Here is a 9,114-nt window from a genome sequence, read left to right as displayed (position 1 = left end):
CAATGGTGAGAATATTGAATTGTAAGAGCTATGGTAGAGGGTGCGATAGTTGGCTGATGGAGGGCAGCCAATCAAACAGAATTGTTTCAGTTGGTCCAAAAAGGGTGAGGTGGAGAATGAGCATTCCTACTGGAGGAAAATGTAGGTGGGAGGGCTCATAGGTGAGAAATGACACGCTGTCTTCAGAAACCAGCAAGCGTCACTCAAGACTGTGTGAGGGGGAGGCAAGAGGGAGAATGGGACAGTAATTGTGAGAAGACTGTAGAGATTAGCAGAGTTCACAGTATGAAGACCTCAGTGTTCCAAAGAGTTGAGATTTTGGGACTTCCCTGGTGGCTCAGTGGCTAAACTCCATTCTCCCAATGGAGAGGGCCTGGGTTTTAATCCCTGGTCAGGAACTAGATCCCACATGCTGCAGCTAAGACCTGGCACAGCCAAAAACATAAATATTAAAAAAAAAAGAGTTGGATTTATCTTTGAAAAGTCACAGGGGAGACCATTAAATGACTGCAAAAAGGTTAGTTAGCTTAGTATTTTAGAAAGACTATTGTATTGACAGACTGGATTGTAATATTTCAGATGGGGAATTAGGAAGCCTGAACAAAAGCTGTATATGGGGAAAGGAGGACAGGGGATAAATATCTAGAAGGTAAAATCAGTAGGGGTGAGAGAGAAAGAGGAATTATCAGAGGCTTCCAGATTTGTTTTGCTTGGGATGACTAGGTAGATGGACACTTTGGTCATTTACCAAGATGGCAAATAAGAAGCCAGTTTTATGGAGAAGATGTGTTCTGTTTTAATACATTAGGCTATATTGGCAGTTTGGGTTTGGAGGAGGTATGGATTTGGTAACCACCATCCAAATGTATCAATAGTTTCTAAAGCCTTGAGTTGAATGAGGTCACCAGTGAGGCTTTATAGGTGAAAGGGTCAGAAGGCCAAGGATGGCACCCTTGGGACACTGGTATTTTAGTAGTGAGTGGAAGACTTGGAGACTTCAAAGGAGACTTAAGACCGGGCTGATCAACCATCCCAGTTTGCTCTGGTGTGAGGAGCTTTTTGATATGTGGCATTTTCAGTGCTAAAACTAGGAGAAAGTGAAAGTGTCCAACTCTTGTGATCCCATGGACTATAAAGTCCATGGAATTCTCCAGCCCAGAATACTGGAGTGGGTAGCCTTTCCCTTCTCCAGCGGATCTCCCTGACCTAGGAATCAAACCAGGGTCTCCCACATTCTTTACCAACTGAGCTATCAGGGAAGCCCCTTGAAGTTAGGAGACTCCTAAACAAATAGGGATGGTCACTCTACAAAGGAATGGCTAGTAGACGTAGGGAGCGAAATCAAGAGAATATGATGCAAAAAAAAGTGTTCAAAGGAAGAAATAGTGAGGTGCAAATAATAATGACATGTGAGATAAAAATAACTATGCCATCTGAATTTGGAAAGATGAGAAGTTTCATGAGCACTTTTAAGATAGCAGTTGGACTGCAGTGATTTTTAAGAGGTCATGAAAAGTGTAGGCAGAGCTTTAGGATCTTTTGGGGAGGTTGTTTTTTTTTTTCCCCTGGCTGCCTTGGATCTCAGTTGTGGCATATGCACTCTTAGCTGTAGCATGCAGAATCTAGTTCCCTGACCAGGACTGAACCCAGGCCCCCTGCACTGGGAGCATGGAGTCCAGTCTTAACCACTGGCCCACCAGGGAAGCCCCTGAGGAGGTTTTTGTTTTGTTTTTAAAGTTGTTTTTCTTTTGATGTGGACCTTTATTAAAGTCTTTATTGAATTTGTTATAATATTGTTTCATTTTTTTTTTTATGTTTTGTGTTTTTCGGCCATGAGGCACGTGGGGTCTTAGCTCTCCAACCAGAGATCGAACCCTCACCCCTGTATTGGAAGGCAAAGTCTTAACCACTGGACTGCCAGGGAAGTCCCCCTGAAGCAGTTTTTAAATAATGAGATTCTAGTTTTATTGCAACCTTAATTGATCTGTGCCAGCTATCATAAAATAGATATAAGAAGAGAAAAAGGTCTCAGTTTCCTGGATGAGGAAAAGGTAAGTTTTCTACTCTTCTTATGCCTAAATTGTTATTTCTGATTATGATTTGATAAGCTCTTATGATTCCCTAAGTCAACATAGTTTATTTAACCCAAGATGGTGAACAACCTCTGGAGTCCCATTGAATCTGGTTTAGGAAGTAATTCTTTGTCATTTTCCTTTCCATAAGTTGTGCAAGCCTCTGATGGTTATTCTGCCTTTACGTATTTTCTACATGATTGGGAAATGAATACTTGCGGTATTGAGATGCAAAAGTTCTTAAGATGAAAAAAAAGGCATTTAAACAAATTAGAATACACCTGAAACTAAGAAAACATTGTAAATCAACTATACTTCAATTTTAAAAGGTCTGAAATATGACCACACACAGAAAAATTTTAGGAAGTGGAGAAGAAAGCAGGGAAGAGCACGAGGCTAGAACTGGAGAATAGATGAAGGAATTCTTCCCGGAGCTTTGTGAAGAGTGCCTCTGCCAACGAAAGCAGAGTCCTCGTTAAGACAGAGGGAGCGTCGTTCCCCTTGGCAGTTGCTGTCTGCCTTGTTTGGGACTCTTCCAAATGTGCTTTTGCTCCCATCTCATGAAGATGTTGGAAGTTTGTCTCATTTATTCCTAGTAACTTAAAAAAAAAATCTTTTGGCTATGCTGCTCAGCATCTGAGATCTTAGATCCCCAACCAGGGACCAAACTGCACCCCTTGTAGTGGAAAAGTGTGTGCATGCTAAGTTGCTTCAGTTGTGTATGACTCTTTTTGACCCTGTAGACTGTAGCTCGCCAGGCTCCTCAGTCTATGGGAATCTCCAGGCAAGAATATTGGAGTGGGTTGCCATGCCATGCCATGTCCTCCAGGGAATCTTCCCGACCTAGGGATTGAACCCATATCCCTTACGTCTTTTGCACTGGCAGGCAGGTTCTTTACCCCTAGTGCCGAGCATGGAGTCTTAATCAGCAGACTGCCAGAGAAGCCCCCCTAGTAACTTCCATGCCTCTATTTTAGGCAGCTTAGTTATTATTCGTTACCAGCATGGACAAATGATGGTGGAGGGACCATGATTGGGTAGAAGATATTGGAAAGATGAACTGGAGTTCCACTTTCCAAGTGTTGGTTTGCAGGCCATTCTGCCCACTCTTTGAATGGCTGCTCCTGGATATTTCCTTTTTTTGCATTCCCTCTCCTTTTGATAGCCTTAAGTCTTCTATAACTATTTCATCTAAGGTTCATTTTGTTGAACAATCATTCTTGGAGGACCTATTATCTGCCAGAAGTGTGGATATATTCTGGGCTTGAATTGGTGAATGAGACAGTTTCAGGGAGCACTGTGTCTGGGAACACGACCTCCAAAGTTATGACAGCAATCTCGCAACAGCTACAAAAACTGAAATATATACTGACAATATTGCCTAGAGGAACCCTCCTTGAATTCTGAGCAAGGTGAGAAAAGTCAAGAGAGTGTGTTTTCATGTTTCTTGTTCATATGACCATTTAGCAATTTAAAAACTTATTAAGCTGCTACTATGTGGCCACACTGTTCCAACTCATTTGATCCTTTTAAGAACCCCATGAGCGGTGCTATTATTACCTCATTGACGTAACAGGGACACAAAGAGACTGAGAAACCCTCCAAGGGATAAACAGCTACCAAGTGGTCGAGCCAGAATTCCAGTTCAGGCCATCTTCCTGTAACCACTCTTCTATGCTGTTTCTCCACTGATCACCACTAGAAATCAGTGGCTTAGTAGACAACTGCTGGTTAATCATAGTAGAGGTGGAAGTTTGAGGGGAAGAGAGGAGTAACATCCCAAATATTGCATTCTTTAGGTGAATCTCTGAGAAGTTGTAGTGACCACTTAAACCAAGCCATCTTCTATTTTTCTACCAATGCTTTCTTGGACTAACCAATGTCCTAGTATAACTTAAATACATCGTGTTTCAGTGTAATATTTACTGACTTGGGTCTTGATTTCAAAATTACGTTCTAGTTGAAATTGGTGCTTGTTGATAGTAGAATTGCCATATAACCTCTTCATTTCTAAAGAATATTGGATTATAGATCCTGTAATTCTAGGAGGAAGAGGGCCTCTGCACATCATGTTAGCAGAAGATGGGGTTACCTTTAAAAATCTCTACTGAACTCTCTGGAATTCTAAATAAAAATTCCAGGAAGGCTTGGAGGCTTCTGGGCAGCAACATCAGTTTCAGGGAAAAAGAGATATTTTATTTTCTAGCAAGTTCTCAAATTCTAAGAATGGTCTCTTTCTTAACTTAAATGTTAATAAGAAATCACTACACAACGGTGTCTAAGTGATCTCTTTCTGTCCGTGTTCTCTGTTGCTTTTTGAGAGCCAAATCTGATTAGATAAAAGAGGGCTTGAGTAAAGTCTTTTTTTCTTGCTGATTTCTGGGCCTCTTTTTCTCCATGAACTGAGTTAGAATTGAGATTAAATTCTGGATGTTGTTTGATTTATACTTTACAAAGAGATTGCTTGCATTTCCAATGTGTAATTAGAAATAGTTATAAAAAATCATTTACCTTTTAGTATCCATTTTTAGTCTTTGCTGCTACATAATGTTCTCCATGATTAAAGAGTAGCCCATTTGGTTGGTCAGGGGTAAATTTCTTTCCATTTTTCAGACTTATTATATCTCCATTTCATCCATAAAACTGGTATATTTGATGAGCCTTCCTGTTACAGCTAGCTGTCTGGGCTCACAGTTGACCTCTGCAGACACAGTACAAAGGACACTTAAAAAGTGTTAGCTACAGACCGTATCTCTGCCTCTAGACTGCACACAGAATCTAGAACAGTAGTATTGCTGGACTTGGAGTCCCCAAAGGAGAAGCTGAGCTGGTGTATGCTGAATTCTTCTGGGTATTGCTGCTTCTCAAAGAGCCTACTCCCACCACTCCTCCCAGCCAAGGCTGTCTGGGTTGAGAGCCCCTAACCACTCTCTAGGGGCAAGTACAAGTTACTGATGTCCAGTTACTGGGCCCTCCTTGGGCCCATCACAGTCAATCCAAGCCATAAGTCACTTCTTTCAAGAGCTCAGGGTTCCTCTTTTTCCTGTGGCTTCAAAGTGCATCTAGGAGAACTTCGTAAATCCCTGAACGTCTCCTTCTAGCCACAGAGGGAATGTTGGGACTAGTTTTCTGGGCAATCAAATGTCCAGCGTAACCCACCATCCCCCACCTGGTTTACCACTAAGAATAATGCTTCCTCCATTCATTGTCTTCTTCTACAGCCTCATACTCCATGTTATTCTGATCTAACCTTTCACTAGAGTCCTCCTTTCTGATCCTTGTGTCACATTCTCTGGAGCTTCTGGAACAGGATAGACACACAATTACACCCCCTAGCTCCACAACTGACATTCCTCTATTCTTCATGCTTCAATAGAAAACTGCTCCCGCCTACCCTCCCCCACCCCCTGGCAAGACCCTGCTTTCAAGATGCCTCCCAAATGGAGGCCATTTATCACCAACTGTCCTTCATGTCAGGACTGGGAAATAGGATTGGTGTCCTCTTACATCTTACTGCTGCTTCTAGACCATTAGTCCTCTACCTTCACCGAGATATCCGAAACGCTGAAACTTTTTCCTGGGGTTCCTGCCATGTAGCGGCCCCGCCCCCTTGTCTCTGCCATCATTTGATGTTCCACAGTCTGTTTCAGTTACCGGAGAGGCCCTGGGCTTCTCACCCGAAGTCCTGCCTTCATTCTGCAGGTCATGACTGCAGCACGAAGTTGAGAACTCATCTGCCACCAGGTCCTTTTTGTTTTTCATCTACACTAACCTTCTCCTCCACATCCTGAACCTACTTACTCCTGTGGCCAACCCCCCTGGATCTGTTGCTTTGCTTCCAAAATACTAGTGAATAAATGGATTGGAGTGTCTGGAACATTAGTGATGATGAGAAAGTGAAGAAGCTGAAATGTGGAATAAGACACACATTGTCATCTCCAGATGGCAGATGCCAGAGAGATTTTCAAGAATTTTTTTTTCTTCAGAGACTGATCTGAATTAGTAAGTGAAGAAGATAGAAAAAAGACACAAAGATGTGCTTTCGATCTTCCTTCCTGTAAGATTTTTCTCCAAGATTTTCCCTCCAAATATGCAAAACAACCCTATCTCAAACCTAAAGCATTCTGTCCCAGTAGCCTCACTCAGGCAGAATCCGGAAGATGTGTCTCTACTGTGTGTGTGTGTGTGTGTGAGTGATGGGGCTGATGCCATGGGAGGTAATGCACAGAGTGCATTGGTGCACAGTGTCAAGCTGTACTGAACTGAATAGAACTCCCATCCTCGCAATATTCTTGTCCACAAGAATGTGACTTTCCTTGGAAATAATTCTTGTAGATGTAACTCGTTAACATGGGGTCAGACTAAATTTGGGTGGATCCTGATCCCATGACTGGTTTCCCAAGGAACACCTGGAAACTCCTAGACACTAGAAGAGGCAAGAAATGCTGCTTCCCTGGAGCCTTTGGAGGGAGCGTGGCTCTGATGGCACCTTGGTTTCAGACTTCAGCCTCCGTATCTGGGAGAGAATAGAGTTTTGTGGTGTGAAGCCACTCAGTTTGTGGTGACCTGTTAGAGCAGCCTCAGGACACTGACACAGCAGGGGAGGAGTACCTTGGTTTCAGCCTGGTTATTCTTCCTTAAAATCTTATTTTACTTCGAATGTTAAAGGAAAACCAATACAAGCTCACTTCCCTCACAACTTCTCCTCCTGGCCTCCTGTCTCCATCACCAGCCTCATTTAAGTTAGAAGAAGAATTTAAAAGGGGACTTTCCCGGTGGCTCAGTGGTAAAGAATCCGCCTGTGGAGAAATGTCTATTTAGTTCTTTGGCCCATTTTTTGATTGGGTCATTTATTTTCCTGGAATTAAGCTGCAGGTGGAATTTAGAAAGGTGGTAATGATAACCCTGTATGCAAGACAGCAAAAGAGACACAGATGTATAGAACAGGCTTTTGGACTCTGGGAGAGGGAGAAGGTGGGATGATTTGGGAGAATGGCACTGAAACATGTATAATATCATATATGAAATGAATTGCCAGTCCAGGTTTGATGTAGGATACAGGATGCTTGGGGCTGGTGCACTGGGATGACCCAGAGGGATGGTACAGGGAGGGAGGAGGGAGGGGGGTTCAGGATGGGGAACACATGTATACCTGTGGCAGATTCTTACTGATGTATGGCAAAACCAATACAATATTGTAAAGCAATTAACCTCCAATTAAAATAAATAAATTTATATTAAAAAAAAAAGAATCAGCCTGTGATGCAGGAGACCCAAGTTCGACCCCTGGGTTGGGAAGATTGCCTGGAGAAGGAAATGGCAACCCGCTCCAGTATTCTTGCCCAGAAAATCCCATGGACAGGTCGCCAAGAGTTGGACAGGTCGCCAAGAGTTGGACACAACTATTAAGTGTCAATACTATTCAAAATACTGTACAAAGCACTGCGAGTCTATTAGCTCTAAGCCTCACTCCAAAGTTACAAAATAGGCTCTATTATTACTGTTTCTGAAACAAAATTAAGCCTCAGAGATCACTTTCTTTTTTGTTTTATTTTTTAATTATTTTTTAAAATTTAAATTTATTTATTTTAATTGGAGGCTAATTACTTTACAATATTGTATCGGTTTTGCCATACATCAACATGAATCCGCCATGGGTGTACACGTGTTCCCCATCAGAGTTCACTTTCTACAAGTGGTAAGAGGAGGATGGGACAAACTGGGAGGTTAGGGTTGACATATATACACAACTGTGTGTAAAATAGCTGGCAGGAACCTGACATAAAGCAAAGAAAGCTCAACTCGGTGGTCTGTGATGAGTTAGACGGGTGGGATGAGGGCTTTGGGGTGGAAGGTCCAAGAGGGAGGGGACATATGTATACATATAGCTGACTCGCTTTGTAGTGCAGCAGAAACTAACACAACACTGGGAAGCAATTATGTGCGTGTGTGTGCTCAGTTGTCTGTGTGCCAGGCTCCTCTGTCCTTGGATTTCCCAGACAAGAATACTGTAGTGAGTTTCCATTTTCTTCTCCTTGGGTCTTTCTGACCCAAGGATCGAACCCACATCTCCTGTGTCTCCTGCATTGGCAGGCGGATTCTTTACCAATGAGACACCTGGGAAGCCTAAAGCAGTTTATACTCCAATTTAAAAAAAGAAAAGGAAAAAAGAAAGTTAGTAGAAGCATCTAAGAACTATTTCACAGCATGTTACATAACCCAGGGATTGAAAGATACATCTGAACTGTTTATTCTTCCCCAAATCAGTCAGGTTAACACTTAAAAAGTCATCTGTAATTCTAGAACACATTTCTCACTTATGCTAATATATGACACTTGGCATTTTATTTTCGTTTGTAAGTTATTTTTCTTCAAGTGTGGATGAAAGTCCATTGATATGTCAAGTCTGACTCTTTGCTTAGAAAGGTCCAAACAAAAATATAACAGCAGGAAGTGGGAAGGGATAAATAACTCTAAGAAATGACCCTTCATTTTGATCCCTTAGGCTTTACTTTGCTGACAACTTAAAAAATGCACATGTAATTGCTTCCTGGGAAGAGAAAGCAGGAGTTGGTAATATGGGGTTGCAAGTGCTTGAAACAAAGATAAAATAGGAGATTCATCTTCTGCTCCCATGTTCCTTTTTAAAGATGAGTGTTGGGATTTATGTCTGCCTTTTCTTGGATTGTCTGTTACAACAGGCAACTTTTATTAGCTCTGCAAAGGAAGCAATTTAGTGGTCCTGTAGGTTTCTCTTCTATTTGGATGAAAGAAAAAACTAGAAATCTTTGGGCATCAACTTTTTCAGGGGAATTATCTTTGCTGTCACCACTCAAAAGAGTAGGCTCATAAACTGGGAGGAGAAAACATGTTGTCTTCCTAAATCTTTTTCTTATTTAGACTTACAGGCAATGTAAGTCTACCAGATAGAAATTCAGCAAAATTGAAAAGCAACATCAGTATTCAAATTATAGGACATTTATTGTTCCAGTTGGAACATGTTTGTTCAGATTTAAATAGTAACATTATTGTTCTGATAGGA

This window comes from Capra hircus, chromosome 9 (assembly GCF_001704415.2).
Source record: "Capra hircus breed San Clemente chromosome 9, ASM170441v1, whole genome shotgun sequence".
NCBI lineage: Eukaryota > Metazoa > Chordata > Mammalia > Artiodactyla > Bovidae > Capra > Capra hircus.
Note: the sequence above shows the minus strand (reverse complement) of the source record.